We start from the raw sequence: 22306 nt of genomic DNA, 5'->3' as shown, positions 1-22306 counted from the left end.
CAAAAAAATATATGGGACTCACCTCATTTGTATCTGGTCCCACACCCATATTCGACTTTTATATCCGGTAAACAAATATCACCTAAAGTCTCTGTATTTTATTAACATATTGATTATTGATTCGCATTGTATAGAAAAATTAACCCCATAGTAGGTGATCATAACAGAATCCGCAAAAAAAATTCCTTGAAAATAGGTTGACAAACAAGCCCATAATTTCCTCAGGTAATACCTGAAAATCAAGGCTGGCCTAAGTTTTTAGGAGCCTAAGGCGAAACAAAAACAGAGGCCTATATTCACAAAGAAAAAAAAAACACCCTGTTTGGTATCACTACTATCACACCCCAAATCCAAGCATGACCGACTGTGGCCCACAGGAACTAAGCCCAAGGCATACATAAGCCTCAACATGAACTCAAAAATCACAAAGAATAAACGTGAAGATAGCCCAAAAATAAATAAATCAAAACCCAATCTAGTGACATGTCACATGTACAAATGGTAAAACCAGCCATAACCAACTTCCAAAAACATATACTAAATGGAACACAAACCGCCCACAAAATAAAGTAATCTAAATAAAATCCAACCACAATGTATGTACAAAATCCAACATCACAAGCTAAAACAAAATAATGAATGTCCTAGAGGTCCATGCAATTGAGTCCTCGCTATGTCATGAGTCCACTCTAAGTCCTTCTAACACCCGAAAATGATAAACAACTAAGTTAGCTGATAGCTCAGAGAGTAGCAACATCAATAGTAACTACAGTTTTGAAAACAAATTTCAATTCCAAAATAAGATATATATATATATATATATCACAGAAACTAGATTGGTATACAATTTAGATAAAGACAATCTTTTAAAAAAGAAGGTTCCATAGTTTAACAATTAAAATACTCATGTCTCGTAAGAGCATAGTAAATGACATTCTCTACTTAAAACAGATTACAACATGATCACCAATAATTTTCTAGGTACCAAGAATAACAAGTAATATGCCACGAAGTTCTCAAGGCAATAAGCCCGTTGGATCCAATATCGAACCAAGAGTCAACCTCGGGGTGGCAACCCGGGTCTTTTCTCTAAGACGATCCGATTGAAGGTCACCTAGCCTAGCCCAAGTCTTTTCCTTATAATCGTTAAGCACTAGAGTCATCACAGCCTAACCCAGATTTGTTCCCTAGTGGCTAGAGTCACCACACACAGTGGAAGAATTTCTTAGACTTTTATATACAGATGGTCCCAATAATCAATACAATTTAGTTTCGCAAAACATGGTAGTTCACCATTATAAACATGACCATAACAAATAATTTACAGTATGCCAAGTTTACACATGTTTCAGAAATAATTTAATTCCATTGATAATATAATAATTTATCAAAACAGTTTAGTCTTAAAACAACAATTTAATTTTCCAACAGTTCAAGGTAACGGAACATTTATAAAAATATGTAGCATGCAACTACTCACCTGAAAACAAAATAATGTAATCCTCGAATAGCGTATAAAAGTCCAACTAGTGTCCTGAACTAAGTATGAAAACTACACGTCACTATTAATTTAAAAATACCAAAAAGAATAACAAACTAAGTACTCCACACTAAAACTCACTAACACATCACAACCCCACTCACTGTTACTCTTATATAATACCTAAGTTCATGTTCTTCAAGGTCTCAAATTACTCAAGACATGGGTTCAGATTGAAACTTAATTAAAATTAATTTTAAGATAAAACAGAATTTTAAACAAGTTTTCCAAATTTATGCACTAACTTTGAAAATTAAAAACTCACTCCACGTTGCTCAAAAAATTCCAAATCCTTTCAGATAGCAACGACTATATCCTTAGTTTCAAACCCAATTGGTTTTACTCGATTTTCTTATCGAAACAATTATTTACAATTAATTATGTCCAAATAGGTTTTTTTCTGCAGCACTTTAAAGAATTTAATGGTTCTCTTAGTATACACGAGAAATCAACGCAAGGCCAAAAATCTAAGAAACCAGACTCGTAACCGGTTCTAATCATGCTGATTTGATAATTTTCAGATTTATACCCAAAGAGAACGACCCTTCTGAAGTTACTGTTTTACACCAGTTTTCTGGATAGATTTGAACGTACCAGTTAATATAGATTTTCACTCCAAAAAATTATGAGAAAATTCTATAATTAATCTACTGTAAAAATTTCAATTCAAAATTCATCCGTTTGATATGATTGAATTTTAAAGTTTGTGGTTCTGTACAGAATTTTTAAACTAAGAATTTCTCTCATTCTTTACGCACCATTTTTTCTCCTCAGATTTGTTAACAGTATATATATACAAAATACATACACCTACAATCTCTCCGTTAATGGATTAAATAATAATAGAGTAAGGATAAAGAACAAAAACAAAAAACAAGAAGAAAGATAGAGACCTATCACATACCCAAAAATCCTTCCTTGTTTGCAACCTTTTTTTTCCCCTTCTTTTTTCTCAAACTCTCTCTCTCTCCTGTGGCTGCTGCTACTGCTGCCATATATTGTATTAGGCAACCTAGGGTTCCTACATATATATATATATATATATATCTAAACAAAAGGCTCTAAATTATTATCTTTTGTTTTATTTTATTTTCTTTCCCCATTAATTTAAATAAAATACAACTATTACTAGATCAAAATATACTAACTAATTTGTCCCCTATTTATAAAAAAAAATAAAAAAATAAAAAATCTTACCTCCAAATTAAAGACGTTCATCATAGATTTATTTTAGGTTTAAAATTAATTAAAAGACCCTCCAATAATATTTACTTTGCACTTAAAGATTCACAAGCAAAATATTTGAGATTGTAAAATAATTAATATTTAATTATTTATTTTATTTGTATATTCGGATTCTCACAACTACTGTCGATTGATACCAAAATAAATATTAAAATGTATTCATACGAAATTTTTTTTACCAAAATTAGGAAAACTTTATTGAAGAATTTGTCTATGGTGTCATGGTAAGTATTGATTAAATTCTTGCATATGTATTGTTTCATTTATTGTGTTTGAGAACTAAAATCTAATTGGTATTGTGTGTGTTGTGTGCTTTGATCACTAGTATGATAAATAATGGCATGTACATGATAGTGTCAGACAAAATTGATTAAACAATCTTTGGGACCTGAGCAATCACGCACACACAAACAATGATCTAGAACAGAGAAGATCAAAAACACACAAAGGAACACAAAAAAATTACGTGCTACATCCACAGAGTCATTGACTCTCTCTATCATTTATCACTAATGTGTATCTCTCAATCACATAAAATGGAGGAACAAAGATCTTCTATAATAAAGTCACAATGGAGTATTTGTAATCCTAACTCTGAATCCAAACCTAGGACAACATGGAATAGGAGTCTAGTGGCCAAAACCAGATAAAATACTGACTTTTGCCTGCACAAAGTCAATCAGGTTGGCTAAACCATGCTCTAGCTCAATAACACTAGCAGCCAAAACCACCCTATTTGATTTAGAGTTACATGCTTGAAAGTTGCATCCACATAACTCTAAATTCACCTGAACAAAGCTGAATGAATCTGAACTGACTCCATTTTATTTGCCTAATTCTTTTGTAGTAGCTAGGGATGGGAAGCGCCCTTGAAACACTATGTGGCCAAGCAGTTGGTGCAGGGCAGTTCAACATGCTAGGAATCTACTTGCAGAGATCATGGATCATAACCATCATCACCGCTTCGTTTCTGATATCGTTCTATGTCTTCTCATCACCATTACTAAAGCTCCTTCATCAGGACAAAGACATCTCTGACCTTGCCGGGAAGTACTGCATATGGGTAATTCCTCAATTGTTTGCATATGCCCTCAACTTTCCTGTACAAAAATTTCTGCAATCTCAAAGCAAAGTTTGGGTCATAACTGTGTTCTCAATAATATCTTTGGGAATTCATGTGTTGTTGAATTGGGTTCTCATAACAAAGCTTGGGAATGGCCTGCTTAGCGCTGCCATAGCTTGGAATATTTCATGGTGGATTCTTGTCTTGGCTCAGATAGTTTATGTGGTTTCCGGATATTTTCCCGATGCATGGACTGGCTTTTCCTTATTGGCCTTCAGGTCATTGACAGGTTTCTTGAAGCTCTCGCTTGCCTCCTGTAATGTTATGGTTGGTACATGGCACTCAGGTTTTATGATTCATAGAGAACCCACTTTTAATATTCATCGGGTTTATACAAATACTATTTGTCGGTGACAGCTTGGAGCTATGGTATTACACTGCAGTGATTCTCATGGTAGGAGGCTTGCAGAATCCAGCAATTGTTATAGATGCCATCTCATTTTGGTTAGTTTTTTATTTACCCATTCACTATCACTCTAGAAGCATCTTATGACATCTAGTTATTTCCATTATTTTCAGCGAAACAGAACAAGATTTTAAATAAAATGGGTTGGAAAAAAAATTCAAGAATGAAGATCTTTTGATTAATTCAAGTATCATGTCAAACATTCATCATACTTCTGGAATCATTTGCAATGAGATGGAAGAAGGCATGCACTCTAAAACAAAAAAACTCCAAAATTTGATGTCTGTTCTGTTAAATTTTTTCCCTTTGTGTTTTAACTTCAAAACATATTTTGACCTTTCTTGCAGCGTGCGAGTGTCCAATGAACTAGGAGCAGGACGTCCAAAAGTTGCAAAATTCTCAACAGTGGTGACTATTTTGACATCTACAACATTTGGAGTTCTGTTTACAGCGGTGATTCTGGTGACCAAAAGCAAAGCCTCTTGTTTTAGAGAAGACATCCAAGTTAGGGTATTTTTTGGCAACAACTATCTTCGTCAATAGCATCCAACCAGTTCTTCAAGGTATATTCTCTTGAGCTCTCCTTGTAGATCACTTGTTAACTCACATCATTGCTTCATTATTGAAAGCTTACACTTTGCTATTTCCAAGGTTAGCTGTAAATATAACCTTAAAAGAATGAACAATCACTTCATTTTGTATGCCATCATTTGAAGCTAAGATTAATAAACTTGCTTGGCAAAATGTTTTTGGGTAAATTTTTTTAAAACACCCCACTTTTTCCATAAACACCAAAACACACTAAAATGAAAATGATGTGAAAATGATGGTTATTTTCAAACTTGTCATTGATTTTGTTTTCAAAAACATGAAAAACCAACACAAAGAAAACAAAAACAGACATCATTTTCATATTTTTCACACAAAAATAAAATGATGTTATATGTTTTCAAACTTCTCGTTGATTTTGTTTTCGAAAACATGAAAAATCAAAACGAAGAAAACAAAAAGCACTTTTCATATTTTTCTACGAAAATAAAAATGAGGTGAAGAAAATGGTATCTTCAAACTTCTCATTGATTTTGTTTTCGAAAACATTGAAAAGCCAAACAAAGAAAACGAAACACTCATCATTTTCCATATTGTTTTCTCCTTTTTTTTTTTTGTAAAAAATTAGTTTTTGAAAATTCATATACTTCTTTTTGGTGCTTATTTTCACCGAACTAGTTTTTAGTATTTTTTAGAAAACAGATCGTGAAAACAAAACTGAACAGCTCTCTCTCATAGCTCTCTCTTGATATGGGAAAGTCATTGCGATATTGTTTTAGCCTTTGAATCAAAAGATCACAAATCATTCAAACTACATCCAACTGTGCAAACTGATGCAATTAGATTTTCTCAAGACGAATGAGCTTGCAACAATCGTGATTTGGATTTCGTTTTTTTGAAATTATAGGGGTCGCAGTAGGTGCAGACTGGCAGTTTTTGGTTGCCTTTATAAACACAGGGTGCTACTACGTAGTCGGCCTTCCAATGGGTGCCTTGCTTGGTTACGTGTTTAAGCTCAGTGCAAAGGGCATCTGGGCAGGGATGTTTGTTGGTGGCTTGCTTCAAACAGTAATCTTATTGTTAAGCATAATTCGAACAAACTGGAACGAAGAGGTAAAAGTCAAGACATCTTAGTCTCAAAGCTTCTGAAGTGATTGTTATGAAACAGAGCATTGTTGCTAATGCTATACAGGGTAATCTCCTTTTATTTTCTTCAATTTCAAGTGTTTGTTTGTGGAACAATACAGTAACCTTTAAAACTCTTTTAATGCTCACAACCTATAAAATGCGCTTTGTCTTCAATAATTTGTTTCGAAATTTGACCGAATCGCCTAATAATGCAGGCTTTGCAAGCTGGGTGGCGTGTTAGAACATGGGGCGGTCCAACGGAGCTTCAACGAACTTCACCATGTTCAATGCAACGGATTGGGCTTGAATAACGCATGAGAGGAAGAGGTGGAAAACTTCTTTTTCTTTTGAGGGCTTTTTTTTTGCCTTTTTTTTATTCATCATTTTCAACGAGGGTGACCGAAAAAACTGGACAAAGATGATTTTTCATGTTAGGGTGGGGCCACCACCATTGATTCATATGGAGGTATGTGGTTATATAAACAATCTTGAACTGACCATAGCATGTTCATGAAAGTAGAATAGAACAATGACAGTAAATGATGCTAGAATGTTGTGATTATATTTACTTTCTAAAGAACTTATTAGCATGGCTGATGACAATGAACATTGTTGACATAAAAATATGATGAAATGTTTGTGAATAAGAGGAGCTTGAACAAGGCAAGGAGCAAAGGAAACAAATTTAGTAGATGGGCAAGCACAGATGGCAAGTTTTAATGACTGCAATTGCTGCCTCAATGGAAAGAGATGCAGGATTTGCTAATTAAATTACTGTGTAATGTTTGGTTGTCATAGAAGTTTTAATTTTGATTTGTGGCAAATGATCATCAGCCTTGCCTCCCTAGATGTTATGGTTGAATTTGTGCTTTCTTTTTTAGTTTAAAATGGTTAATCAACCCCTTCATAAGGCTACTGTTTAAACATATTGGATTGAAAATACGAGTTATGAAAACAAAAAACTGTAAAAGCAATTTAAAAGTATTTCTTCAAAATGGGTGTTTTTAGAAAAGAAATTTCACAACAAATTTTGAAAGTAATTTTGTATAAGCTTTTGTGAAGAGTGGAACAGAAAGTAAAATTACATAAATATTTATTTTCTCATGTTTTGTTAATTTTTTTGCTCTTACACTTTGTAATTTCCCTTTATTTTTTCTGTTTGTGAGGCAAATAATTAAAATATTAAGTGGGTCCAAGAGAATGCAAGTATTGGGCGATAAAAGCAAAATGTCGGCTTTGGGAGCTATAAAAATAAAAATTTCTTTTTTAAGGGATCGAACGAAAAAACCAAACTTTCTCTCCATCAAAACACACTCACTCTATCGTTCTACATAAGCCTCTGTTTTGCTAATCAATTTTCAGGATCAAACTCAAGGTGTTTTAGCAGAATACACTGAGAGTTCGCAAAGAAGAAACTCAAACCGAGTAGTGGTGTGAGTCTTGGTAAAGAAGTCAACAAGTTGCAAAACCGAAGAAACGAAAGGAAGCGATATAGAGCCAAATTGCAGATGGTAACAGGCAAAGTGACAATCAATCTCAATATGCTTTGTCCGCTCATGGAAGACTGTGTTATGGGTAATCTGAATAGCACTACCGTTGTCACAATAGAGGGAGCTCGGAGAAGACTGAGGGACACCTAAATCAGATAAAAGACAACGAAGCCAATCAATCTCAGCAGTAGCATGAGCCATAGCACGATACTCAGCTTCGGCAGTAGGGCGAGCAACAACAGTTTGTTTCTTGCTTTGCCAAGAGATCAAGAAATCGCCAAGAAACATACAGAAACTAGATGTGGACTTGCGATCAGTAACATCACCAGCCTAATCAGAATCAGCATAGGCCACCAAATCCAGAGAGGAAGTAGAGGACAAAAGTAAACCCTCAAAGATAGTACCTCGGAGATAACGAAGAATCTGAACCATTGCAACCTAATGTGTGGAGCGAGGAGTAGAAACAAACTGACTAACCACATGAACAACATAAGCAAGATCAGGGTGAGTGATAGTAAAATAAACTAAACAACCCACAAGCTCGCGATAGAAAGTGGGATCATCCAGAGGGACATCATCAGTAGAGTTGAGCTTCACATTAAGCTCAATAAGTGTATCAGAAACCTTAGTATCAGTAAGACCAGCATGATAAATAACCTCATTAGCATACTTGGCCTGAGACAGAAAATAGCCCTTTGGAGAAGTGGCAACCTCAATACCAAGAAAATACCGCAATGGACCCAGATCCTTTATTTCGAGGGTGCGGAAGAGATGTTACAGAACCTCAGAGATAGCAGAAGAGTCAGAGCCAGTGATAATCATATCATCCACATAGAGTAGGAGAGCAACAAATCTAGCCGAAGTATGTCTTAGAAACAAACCAAAGTTAGAAGCAGAAGAATGAAACCCAAGCTCGATAACAGCAGTCTGAAAGTGATCATACCAAGTGCGAGGAGATTGCTTCAAACTATGCAAAGCACGCCGAAGATAACAATCCTGCCCAGAGGAGTGGAGAAGGCTAAGGGGAGGACACATGTAGACCTCCTCAGTGCGATGACCGTTAAGAAAAGCATTCGTAATGTCCATCTAATAGAGAGGCCAAAGTCGAACAGCAGCAACAAAAATCAAGGTACGGACAATAGTCATCTTGGAAACAAGGGCAAAGGTCTCTTCATAATCAATACCATAATCCTGCTAGAAACCCTTGATAACCAAGCGAGCTTTGTATAGCTCGAGAGAACTATCAGAATGAGTCTTGACTTTATAGACCCATTTGCAACCAACCAGATTCTTACCAGCAGCCAAAGGAACCAATTCCCAAGTGTCAGTCTTCTGCAAGGCAAACAACTCATCCTTCATAGCTTGATCCCAATTAGGATCCTGTCAGGCCTTCGTGTAAGACTGAGGTTTTGAAAAAGAACGAATAACAGACAAAAAAGTACGATACGAAGCAGAAAAACACGTATTAGACAAACCCAACTTGTTTGGAGGACAACGCTCATGAGTTGGATATCGGTGTGTAGCAGAATCAGAGTTGTCGGAAGCAGAAGGAGCAGCAATAGGAGTAGAGACAACTAGTGGTGGGGGAGCCTTGCGACAAGAATAGACCAACAATGGAGGGGAAAAAGAAGTTGAAGGAGGAGAAGAAGCCATAGGTGACGCAGACGGAGAGATAGAAATGGCCTTAGGAGGATTAGTAAAGGGGTACTCAACATGAGGGGTAGAAGGGGGAGAAGATGGAATGAGTGCAAAAGGAACGGTGGAGATGTACTCATTAGACGGGACCTCAGAAGGAAACGGATCAATATGAACCAAATCCTCTTTAGAAACTGGGACGGTGAGAGGAGGAAGCTGAAAGTAAGGTAGACGTTCAAGAAAAGAAGCATGATGAGAGACATAAAGACGATGGGAAACAGGGTTGTAACACCGATATCCTTTCTGACTAGGACTATAACCCCAAAAGACACAGAGGATAGATCGGGCACTAAGTTTGGTCCTATCTTTATAGGGGAGAAGGACAAAACAGGGAGACCTAAACACATGAAGGAGGGAGTAGCCAGGAAGTTGGGAGAACAAAGCCTCATAAAGAGACTGACCAGAAAGAAGTGGAGTAGGCATACGGTTAAGAAGAAAAGCAGCAGTAAGAATTGCCTCCCCCCCAGAACAGAGCAAGAACTGAGGCAGAGAGAAGAAGAGACATAGCTGTCTTAAAGAGATGACGGTGTTTACCCTCAGCTCGACCATTTTGGGCAGGTGTATTTGCATAGGAAGTTTGGTGAATGGTACCCAAATTGGCCAAATACTCACATAACTCATTTTTAAAATATTCCCCACCTAAGTTACACCATAACACTTTAATTATAGACCCAAACTGAGTAGTGACCATAGATTGGAAAGTACAGTATATCTGGTATAAGTCAGACTTATGAGTCATAAGATAAACCCAAGTGTAATGGGTGCAGTCATCAACAAATGACACATAGTATGCAGAACCCCCTTTGGTGAGAACATGAGAAGGGCCTCAAACATCAGTATGAACTAAAGAAAATGATGTATCAGATATACAAGTATTTTTATGAAAATGTAAGGTCGTCATTTTAGCAAGTTTATACCCTCGACATTCAGTAAGTTCACTAGGAGAAACTTTACCGAATATACCAGGCTGAGCTAACGACTGTAAGCGATCAGCAGACAAATGCCCTAATTTAGAATGCCACAAGTAGAAAGAACTAGACAGAGAATCTAACTGAAAAGAGGAAAAGGTAGTCAGAAAGGTTGCCATAAGCAGATACAAGCTCTCCACCACATAGAGGTCTCCAACTCTGCGACCGGTCTCAATTTGTTGCTTAGACATCCAATCCTGCACAGAACAGATAGAAGAAGAAAAGATAACATCAAAATGGGAGGCATCAAGCTAACTGATAGACAATAAACTGACAGATAACTAAGGAACATAAAGGACAGATGTAATAGAAATAGTAGACATAGCAGACGGTAAGACAGACCCAACAGATATAACAGACATACCAGACCTATTAGTAGCATTAACAGTAATAGAAAATGGAGGGGGAGTACAATTTTGAAGTAATGAAAGATGGGGAGTCATATGATGAGAGGCACCAGAGTCAAAAATCCAGACAGAAGAAGAAATACATGAAGAAGACCCAAGCAAACCTGAATGAAGAGAGGAAACAACGGAGGCAGACAAGGTTGGCTGGGTGGTAAACAATATATGCTAAAACTAACTAATATGAGCAGTCAAGGTAGCTAAGTCAGGATTAGGAGTTGGAGTAGATGCAATAGAATCGGCAAGAGGCCGAACAGTACTCAGAGGAGGAGCGCAAAACTTGATTGGAAACTGATGAGAAGTCAAGGCAAACACAGGTGTAGCTCAAATTTTCGTGCTCCTTTCAGATACAATAGACCTACAGTTCAGACTCTCGCGATTCTGAACCTGATTTCACAAGTGCAATGCGAAATAGATAAACACAAAAGAGTCCAAATTCGACAAATCTTTTGGAAAATCTATTTTGAATCAAAATGTCAAAAATGGACTGCTTTGCCAGATATAGAGTCATCACCTAAATATTTTATTTTGACAAATTTAGAAAACCCGGGACTCGTGCCAAAGGCCACTTATCCGTCATCATCAAAGTTATCTCGGCTCGGAAACTTAGGTACGAGAGGGGAAGGTCGTGAATTAAGCACCTTGTAGACACCCTATTTTTGACTGACCTCAAGACCTAGACGTCATCGCTTGTGCACTCGATTATTACGATTGCATATGTTCGCTTTGAGTGCCCAAAGTCCTCGGTGGAACGCCTTGTCTTTGAGCCTTTAAAGCTTGTCCATTTTGTGCTTTGTTTTGGACCAAAACCTTATTGTTTCAAGCCTGGAACTTGTGGTGACCTATCAGCCACCACCATAGGCTGTCGGCCATGGCTCATGGTTGTCGGCCATTGGTGTGGCCAGTCGGCCACCAGTGTCTTTTTCCAGATATTTGTTGACAGCTGTGCCAGCTGTTACCACATTGAGTTGCATCTCCCTACACGTGTATGGTGGGATCCTTCTAAGCTCAAGGCTTGTCTTTCTATGTATATGGGGGGTTTCTCCCCCATTTCTGAAGGTTAAAAATTTCGGAACAAAATTCTCTCTCCCTTTCTCTCTCTCTCTCTCTACATTTCCCTCTCTCTCTCTCTTCAACTTTTGTGCATGTAAGCATAGATACACCTCAAGTTTGCCTATCAACCCTTAACCAAAGTCCCTTATCTTTAGGCTGAGGCTACTTGAGACCCTCTTTGAGCTCTAAAAGGTGGTCTTGGCTTGATTTATTGCGTCATTTGTGTCTTCCTTTCAAGAGGTATAACACTCTCCTTTTATACTTGTTTTGCACACTTGCTTTGCCATCTTTTTCAACTATTTTTGGCCTGTTTTTGAACTGTAAAAAACTTTGTTTTTGTGGCCTAAAAGTGGTGGTTTGAGGCCATTTTCAATTAAGGGGTGGTTCACCCTTCTTATTTCTTAGTTTGTAAAGCTTTTGTACCTTTGTTCACCACTTTCAAACCAACGTTTTTTGGCCTTTTAACTACTGAATTTCAGAGATTTTTCAGTGGTAAAAAACTCATTTTGAAGTCCAAAATTGGAGGGGTTATCCTCCTCCTCCTCGTGTCTTATTTGCATGCCTAGTTAGCCCCATGTATTAGCTTAATGTTTTAGCTTTTTGTGGCTCAAGTCCAGCATGTTTGAACTCTGTTTTGAGCTGTTTTGCCATTGCTTTGGCTGCTTGGTACTTCTAAGTCTGGTTTTGCATGCTTCTAGTGTGAGTGTCTTCACAAGTTTGGTGTTTTAGGGTCTTAGACACCTCTTGCTTGGGTTGATAGCATCTTTTGGTGTTGTTTTTCACCCCATTTCGGCACTATAATCTCTACAACCTCTGTCTTTGCTTCACTCTTTCATTTTCTTTTGAGAGTTGTTTCAAGCTTGGGATTCTTTAAGCTTGAGATTGAGGTCATGCTTAATGGTTTAATCCTCTTTGAGGATTCATTATCAATGGCATGATCTCTCTCTTGCCTTACATTATCCCTTGGTTGACACTTCTTTCATCTTAGAAGACACTCACCAATGGAAAAATTGAATAATGAATGATTTGTTAACAAAAATGTGTAAACAAAATTGGCAAGTAAAAGTGGCAAGATAAGCATTTCTTTGTGTTGCATTGCATCTGTTCAAATCGGACATTAATTTGAACACAAGGAAAATAGGACATTTCATACTCAAGAGTGATGAAATGTGCCACTTTCCTAGGTCACCATTGCCCTTGATCTTGCATGATAGGGTGATGGTCATTTTGGTCTCATTTGGCATTTATTAAAAACTTGCACAATTGGTTTCACAAGTCATCATGCAATCAAATTGCTTGATTGATGGTTTATGAACCAAATTTTGTCCCTCCTTTGATTTCCCCATGAAAAGGAGAGGCAAAGTGTGCAAACAACCCATGAGAAATACATTGTTTTGCTCTGTTTGCTCTCTGTTGCAGCAAGGAAGTCCAAGTTATCAGTGGTCGACAGCCACCACCAGTAGTCGATCGGCCCCTTGTCAGCCATCAGTGAAATTTGCACAGTGTGTTGGTAAGGTGGAGCAGGATGGTGCAAACAGAGGCATTCAGCAGCAAGGCAGTGGCTTTTCAAGTAGAAACCGAGCATGCAAGGGCCTCCCTTACTTCCTGGGATTAGCTAATTAGCTTAATTAGCAATAGATCAAATATATATTGTAATCAATTAGTTGTAGCTAATTAAGTGTTGTAAATGATTAGTTAGTTTAACTAGTTATTCAATTTCGTTTTGTAATTAGTTAACTAGAATAGTTAATTATTTTGGTTTGTAATAATTAGTTAGCTAGTATAGCTAGTTAATTAATTCGAGTTTTGTAATAATTAGTTAGCTTAATTAGTGTAGCTAGTTGGTTAGCTTATCCATTCGGACCTTCCTTCACGAGGGCATAATATTGTAATAAGTGTGCATGCGTGAGTGTATGTCTTCCAACCCCACGTCTTTCTCCCTTTTATTTACCTGCTTTTGAAGGTTAGATTAGGGACATGTTTCAATTAGCATACCACATGCTTGCATCCATTCATTTCGTATTGCATGCACCGAGGCTCTGCGCATCATTCAAACTGCATTGTTGTTTCAATTCCTTCTTTGAATACGTGCTTAGACCACATGTAATTAAATTGCTTCATATTCCATATTAGTAACCGAGCCTATGAATTGCATATTGCATGTGTTGCATTAGACATCTTATATAGTTAGAAATCATGCATTATTTTCTAACTAGTTTCTGTTTTAGCTTGGAGTACTAGATGAGTTTTGGTGCTTTAGCATACTTGCATGAATGTGAATGATGCCATGTCTAGCATGCTTACCATTAGGCTATGTTCTTAAATGCTAAATTGCATGAATGCCTATGGATGAAGGCTTATTGTTTGAATTGGAACAATTCAACAAATTTGTGTTTTAAACCCACTTTGTTGAGTGGCAAACCATGTTTTAAGCCCATTATGTTTGGTGGCAAATTCACAAACTTTAAGCCCACTTGAGGTGGCAAATTCAAACCATTTTCGCAAACAAACATGAAATTGAATTGTTCCAATTCTTGCAATTTTAGTCTATACTTGCTAGTGCGCATCACATAGTAAAGCTAGCCAAATAATCAGAACAAGAGCACATAATGTTAATAAAAACCATATCATGATTAGTAGAGGTCAATCTTTGATCGTGCGAGTAGGGGTGCTCAATTCATGACCTTCCCCTTTCGTACCAAAGTTCCTGAGCTAAGGCAACTTTGGTGATGATGGACACGTGGCCTTTGGCACGAGTCAGGGTTTCCTAAATTTTCTTAAAACAAAAAATATTTAGGTGGTGACTCTGTATCTGGAAAATCAGTCCAATTTTGGCATTATTTGATTTAAAATCAATTTGCCAAAATTGATTTTCCGGATTTGGACTCTTTGGTGTTTACCAATTTCACATTGCACTTGTGAGATTAGATTCAAAACTAAGGTAGTCTGAACTGTAAGGCTTTCTTTCAAACCTTCCAAAAGGGGGCGCGAAAAAGGCGAGCCACAGTTTTTAGCGACTCTGTTGGGGACTTTAGAGAACTTGACTCGAACTTATGATATGTTATTTTATCTACACTTATGTGTTTCTTTGCATTTGCATTTGCATTTGCATCAGTGCGCCTAAGTCACAGTGTTTGCCATCTGCTATTCCTGAATGGTTTGTCGGAGGCTTGCTTGGAAAAGCTTGCCAAAAGGTTGACAGGTTGTGGGCTCTGCCATGATGGGAACACAACCCTTGGGTCTGGACTACCATTGTACCGTTTGAGCCTCCTTTCACTTTTCGGTGTTAGGTGTGAGAGGTATATTAGGTAGTCTTGCTGAGGTACCCCTTTTTTTGACTAATCAACCTAGTTGCATATCGAAAGCCATAGAGACTATTCCAAACTAGGACAGGATGCTTGCCCGAATGCAGGATTGTGGTGAAACCACTTTGCTTGAATAGTGTACCCTAGCTCCTAATGAAACTAGGACAGTGTAACCTTATCCCCTCATCGGGGTGTTTTGGCTCTCACTTAACTAGTATGTGCTTTACAGTGAAACTGTACAGGGATGTGCATATCAGTTGCCAAGTTGGTATCTGTTTTGGGACGGAATTTTGGTAGAGAGCACAGTCATTCAGCTGTGATCATATTCGTTCTAGTGAAATTGGGCTGAGATGTTGCCTGTTTTCTCTTTTATAAGGTAGTTCTGGAACCATAGCTTCAGAAGGCTCCAATATCCCCCAGGTACTCTGGACTTGTGTTAATAGACTTTGTCAGGTCAAAAATTGTTCAGAAGAAACCTGTTGTAGCTCGACTTTTTTTGCGCCCCCTTTCGGGAACTCGAATTGGTCCTACAGTTCGTACTCTTGTCACGGTTCTGAATCTAATCTTACAAAGTGCAATGTGAAACTGATAAACACCAAAGAGTCCAATCCGGCAAATCTTTTTGGAAAACCAATTTTAAATCAAATAATGCTAAAATTAGACTGCTTTGCCAGATTACAGAGTCGCCACCTAAATATTTTGTTTTGGGGAAATTTAGGAAACCTTGACTCGTGCCAAAGGCCACGTGTACGTCATCACCAAAGTTGCCTCGGCTCGGGAACTTAGGTACGAGAGGGGAAGGTCCTGAAATGAGCACTCGCTCTCGCTCAACCAAAAATCGGCCTCTACTAATCATGATATGTTATTTTATAAACCTTATATGTTCTTATTCCGGTTATTACACTAGCTTTACTATGTGACGCATACAAGCAAGTATAGACCAAAATCGCAAGAATTAGAACGAATTCAATTCATGTTTGTTTTCGATAATGGTTTGAATTTGCCACCCTCAAATGGGCTTAAAAGATTCGGATTTGCCACCTCAAGTGGGCTTAAAACATGATTTTGCCACATGAAGAGAGTGGGCTTAAAACTTACAATTATTGAATCATTCCAATTCAAACAATCAAGCCTTCACCCACAGGCATTTATGCAATTAATCATTTAAGCAAATAGCCTGATGGCAAGCATGCGAAACATGGCAAGACTCACACTCATGCAAGTATGCTAAAGCGTAAAATCTTACCAAGTACTTCATGCCAAAACAAAAACTAGTTAGAAAGATGCATGATTCTAACTATACAAGATGCCTAATGCAACACATGCAATATGAAATTAATAGGCTCGGCTACTAATATGGCATTTGATTCGATTTAATTTGATAACATGCTTTTAACATGTATTCAAATAAGATATTGAAATTGCAATGCAGTTTGAATGATGCGCCGAGCCTCGGTGCATGCAAGACAAATGAATGGATGCAACACACAAGCATAAAGTATGCTAATCGAAACATGACCCTAAACTAACCATCGAAAGCGGTTAAATAAAAGGGAGAAAGACGCGGGGTTGGAAGACATGCACACACGCACGCACACTTATGACAACATTACGCCCTCTCGAAGGAGGGTCTGAATGAACAAGAGCTAGGCTAATCTAAGCTAAGCTAACAAATCTAATTAAGCTAATTAGACTAATTATTACAAACCAATTGAATAACTAGCAAACTGATTACTAATTATTACAAAGCTTTAATTAACTAGCAAACTAACTAATTTAAAACGAATGCACACTAACTAGACATGCAAGACATTTAAACTACACACCCTCAGCTCTGCTTCGGGAAGTAGAGGATGCATGCACTCAGTTTTCGCCCCAAAAAGCCACCATTTTTCTTGAGAGGCTCTGTTTGAAGGGTTGACCATGCTACAGAACCATTCTGCTCCACCTTACCAAACACTTGCTGAGGATTGCACCAGTGGCCTGCCAGCCATCTAAGGTTGCTGCCGGCCACCTGCCGGCCAACAATGAGGCACTGCCGGCCATCAATGAGGCACTGCCGGCCACTGGTGCTCTGAGTCATCAAATTGCAACAGAGCACAGACAGAGGAAAATGAAGGGTTTTCTACAAATTATTTGTACTGTGCCCCTCCTTATCATCTCAAAACCTCAAAGAAATGGCACACTTAGATCCAAAACCACCAATCAAGCATTTTCCATGCATAATGGCCAAGGAACCAAGGAGTACAATTTCATTGTATGCAAAAAACAAGACTCTAGACCATCACCTTATCATATGTGATCAAAGGCAATGGAGACCAAGGAGATTGGTTCATTTCATCACTTTGGGTATGAAATACTCCAATCTTCCTTGTGTTCAATATAACGTCCGATTGAACACATGCAATGCAAGACAAAATGCTTAACTTGCTAAAGTTGTACTTATCACTTTTGTTTACTCATTTTAAGTTATCAACTCATTCTTTAATTGATTAAGTCCATTGGTGAGAGTCCTCTAAAGAGAAAGAAGTGTCAACCAAGGGATGATGTAAAGCAAGAGAGAGATCATGCCTTTGGTTAGTAGAAACCCTCAAAAGAGGATTAAAACCATTAAGCACAAATCTCAATCTTAAGCTTAAAGAATCTCAAACTTGAAACAACTCTCAAAAGCAATTGAAAGACTGAAACAAATGAGAATGTGATAGAGCTATATATGCTGAAATTACATGCAAAATGACACTACAACATGTAACCAACTCAAGCAACTCACGTTTAAAGGCCTGAAATAATGAGCTAGTGAAGGAATTTACACTACAACTATGCAATGAAAAGCTCAAAACCAGCAACCAGCCCAAAACAAATGCAAAACAACCCAAAATATAGCTTAAAGCATTCTGAAATTAAGCTAACACAAGCTAGAATAATAGGCTAAAACATGAAGCATGCTAGACTAGTAAACAAGAAACAAGGAGGGGAGGCTAACCCCTCCAATTTTGGACTTCAAAACATGTTTTTAGCCACTGAAATGGCTCTGAAAACCAGTGTTTAAAAGCTCTGAAAAAGATGATGCTTGTGGGAAACACAAGGGCAAAGGCCTCCAAAACAAGGTACAAAGAAAGACAATCAACCCCTCAACCTTTAATGGCCTTTGGACCCAAGCTTCAGCCCAAAAACACAGAGTTTTTACAGCCAAAAATCAGTTGAAAGACATGCTAGACTGAAGACAAAACTAGCTAAGACAATAAGCTAAAACATGGAATTACACTACAACCATGCAAAAGACTACTCATACAACACAAATAGCTCAAAACAGAGCTAAAGCAGCCCAAATTACAGACAAAAAAATGCTAGAAATAAGCTAAGTTAAGCTACAAAAACATGCTAACATATAGAGCTAACTAGGCATGAAAGCTAGGCACAAGGAGGGGAGGTTAACCCCTCCAATTTTGGACCTCAAAACAAAGTTTTTACCATTGAAAAACCTCTGAATTTCAGTGGTTAAAAGGGCCAAAAGAGTTGGTTTGAAAGTAATGAAAAGATGGCACAAAAGCCTAACAACCAAAGAGACAAGAAGAGTGGACCACCCCCAAACTCAAAATAGCGTCAAACCACCATTTTTAACCCTCAAAAATAGAGGTTTTTGTAGTTGAAAACCAGGCCAAAAATAGTACAAAAAGATGGCAAAAACAAGTATGAAAAACAAACTTAAAGGGTAAAGGGTAAAGGTTATACCTCTTGAAGCCAAGCACACTTTAGGCACAAATGAGGCACCAAATCAAGCTAAAATCACCTTCTAAAGCTCAAAAAAGGTCCCAAGGAATCTCAGCCTAAAGATAACCAACTTTGGTCAAGGATGTATAGGCAAAGGAGAAGTGTATCTCTACTTGTATGCACAAATGTTCAAGAGAGAGAGGAATGTAGAGAGAGAGAATTGTAGAGAGAGAGACTCCCAAAATATTTCACTCCTAAAATGTTCTAGCCTTTAAAACAATAGAGAAGGCCCTCTATATATAGAAAAACAAGAGCTCAGGTCGAAAATATCCCAAAATAGACAACTGGAACAACTAGAAGACAAATATCTGCCAAAATCTAACTTTTTGCACCAATGGCCAGCAAGGGATCACTAATGGCCAGCAGAGGTCCATTTCTGGTTGGCAAGGCACGCTCTTGGACGACAGGTGGCCAGAAAAGGCCATTCATGGCCAGTACATGGCCAGAAAAGCCCATCCATGGCCAGCAACCTCCACCTCTAGTTGGCCAGAAAAATCTACTTTTTGGGCCCAACTTGAAATGGGAATATCTCCTTCATCTGGACTCCCTTGTAGGTCATTATTGAGCCTAAATTTAATCCCTTGAAGTCTTCTTTCCAATGGTGGAAGCCTTACATCAAAATGCCAAGTGTGCAAGAAGATATGCTTGTTTTAGTGAAGACTGCTCAGTTTCGGTCCTACCCAGATTCATGCCCAACTTCTCCTCAACTAGTTTTCTTCTCTCCTCTCCCATTTTCTTCAACTCCAAACCTCTAAACAAGATGTTTTGAAATATTTTTCAAAGATTTCAACTCTCTTTCATTTATTTCCACTTTGTCCTTGCTCGGTTTACTGCAAAGCGCAACATTTAACAAAATACGAGCCTCGGAACATCATAGGAACTTTTTGAAAAATATTTTGAAAGAGAGGGTTTTAAGGTCTAAAATATTTTTGGTCAAAAGGTTTTGGTCCAAAAAGCGGGTATGAGGTTGGGATTTGGAGCTCCTCTTGCCGAAGAAATCGAACCTTTACACAAGATAACCTGTACCATCGAATAAGCAATCAATGGCGCCCAAGTCTTAAGAGTGGTAAAATATGGGGTGTCTACACCTGTGTTTATCTCACACTCCCACCAGTTACAAGATGAAGGAGAGTCAGATAGAATTCACCAGTGCATTTTTTACAGCAGTCATCCCACAGTTCACCCGGGTCTAGTTTAGTCTAGGAACAGTTGTTTACATTCAACTCAGCACGAGATCAATCACCCATTCCCATGGCTCAGTAGCCCCGAGCTAGTGTGGAAGAATTGATACAGCACCTGCAACAGACAGTCGAGGCACAACAGCAAGACGCAGTCCGTCAGGCTGAAGCCACGGCTCGTCAGATCGAAGTGATAACCCAGCTACAGCAACAACAGCCACAGCCGGCCGCGGCTTCTGCATCTCATGCACCTCCCACGGGTAACCCGACACCCAGAGCCATTGCCATACTGTTAATGTCTAAGAGCATCAGGGCAATCCGGTGGAGGCAATCCCAGCACAGGCCCCTAAAGCTCTTGTCTATCAAACCGAAGCTCCGTTTGAATTTGAGGTTGACCCAACTGCACTTAAGGTCAATAAACTGGAGAAGTTATTCAAACGAGCACAGGGAGCTGTAGACACCCCATTTTTGACCGTCCTCAAGACTTGGACGTCATCGCTTGTTCACACGGTGATTGTGATTGCATGTGCTTGTTTAGTGCCCGAAGTTCTCGGCAGAATGCCCTGTCTTTGAGCCTTTTAACCTTGTCTTTTCTTTGCCTTGTTTTGGACCAAAACCTTGGTGTATCAAGTCTGGAATTTTTGGTGACCTATCGGCCACCACCATAGGTTGTCAGCCATGGCTCATGGTTGTCGACCATTGGTGTGGCCGGTCGGCTACTAGTGGTGGCCGACGGCCACCATTGTCTTTTTCCAGATATTTGTTGACAACTGTGCCAGCTGTTAGCTCATTGAGCTGCATCTCCCTACACATGTATGGTGGGATGTTTCTAAGCTCAAGGCTTGTTTTTCTATATATAGGGGGTTCCTCACCCATTTTTGAGGGTTATAAATTTTGGAACAAAAATATATCTCTCTCTCTCTAGTTTTTTCTCTCTTACAATTTTGTGTATACTAGCCTAGTTTCTCTACACTTATGCATACACATCCTAAACCAAATCCTCTTACCTTTGAGCTGAGGTTCCTTGGGACTTGTTTTGAGCTCTCGAAGGTGGTTTTAGCTTGGATTGTTGGCCAAATTGTGTCATGGCTTCAAGAGGTATAGCACTCTCCTTTTATACTTGTTTTGCACACTTGCTTTGCCATCTTTTTCAACTTTTTTTGGGCTGTCTTTGGACTTTAAAAAGTTCTATTTTTGTGGCCTAGAGGGGGTGGTTTAAGGCCATTTTTAGTTAGGGGTTGGTTCACCCTTCTTGCTTCTTTGCTTGTAAAGTTTTTATGCCTTCGTTCATCACTTTCAAATCAACTTTTTTGGGCCTTTGAACCACTGAATTTCAGAGGTTTTTTAGTGGCAAAAAAACTCATTTTGATGTCCAAAATTGGAGGGGTTAGCCTCCCTTCCTTGTGCCTTGTTTGCATGCCTAGTTAGCTTCACATGCTAGCATGTTTTTCTAGCTTAACTTAGCTCGAGTCCAGCATGTTTTAGCCTCTAAAATAACTTGTTTTAGCTCTGTTTTGGGCTAGTTAGTTCATTTGAGTCTTGTTTTGTATAGTTGTAGTGTAAGTTCTTTCACCATCTTGGTGTTTTTGGGCTTTAACCATCATTGGTTTGAGTTGATTGCATGTTTTAGTGCTTTTTTCCCACTTCATTTCAGCGCTTACAATTTCTGCAATCCCCCTCAATTCTTCACTCTCTTGTTTTGCTTTGAAAGTGGTTTCAAACCACTTGTTTGCCTATGTATGAAATGGAGGTGTTGTACCTAATGGTTTAATCCCTTAGGGGGTTCATTACCAACAGTGTAATCCCTCTTTCTTGCCCAAAGCAACTTCAGGTTTGAGCCCTCTTTCCATTAGAGGACACTCACCAATGGACAAATTGATTAAAGAATGATTTGGTAACTAAAATGTGTAAACAAAATTGGCAAGTAAAAGTGGCAAGTTAAGCATGTCTTTGAGTTGCATTGCATGTGTTCAAATCAAACGTTTATTTGAACACAAGGAAAATGGGACATTTCATACTCAAAAGTGATGAAATGTGCCACTTTCCTTGGTCTCTGTTGCCCTTGATCATGCATGATAGGGTGATGGTCATTTTGGTCTCATTTTGCATTTATTAAACTTGCACAATTGGTTTCACAAGCCATCATGCAATGAAATTGCTTGATTGGTGGTTTATGAACCAAATTGTCCCTCCATTGATTTCCCCATGCAAAGGAGAGGCAAAATGTGAAAACAACCCTTGAGAAATACATTATTTTGCCTTGTTTGCTCTCTGTTGCAGCAAGGAAGTCCATGTTAGCAGTGGCTGACCGGCCACCACCAGTAGCTGACCGGCCACCATTGGTAGCCTACCGGCCCCCTGTCGGCCATCAATGAAATTTGCACATTGTGTTGGTAAGGTGGAGCAGAGGTGTTCTAGAAGTGGGAAGAATTATTAGTGTTCAAATGTGCA

At 38.4% G+C, this 22306-nt stretch overlaps 1 pseudogene; it reads left to right on the top strand.

The window, feature by feature from the left end:
• Positions 1-6581, top strand: part of LOC145807241 (protein DETOXIFICATION 33-like) — an 83520-nt pseudogene extending 76939 nt beyond the window's left edge.
• Positions 6582-22306: the final 15725 nt, after the last annotated feature.

Source organism: Camellia sinensis, chromosome 14 (genome assembly GCF_055761805.1).
Source record: "Camellia sinensis isolate YWXY chromosome 14, ASM5576180v1, whole genome shotgun sequence".
NCBI classification, from domain to species: domain Eukaryota; kingdom Viridiplantae; phylum Streptophyta; class Magnoliopsida; order Ericales; family Theaceae; genus Camellia; species Camellia sinensis.
This window is presented reverse-complemented; position numbering and strand designations above follow the sequence as displayed.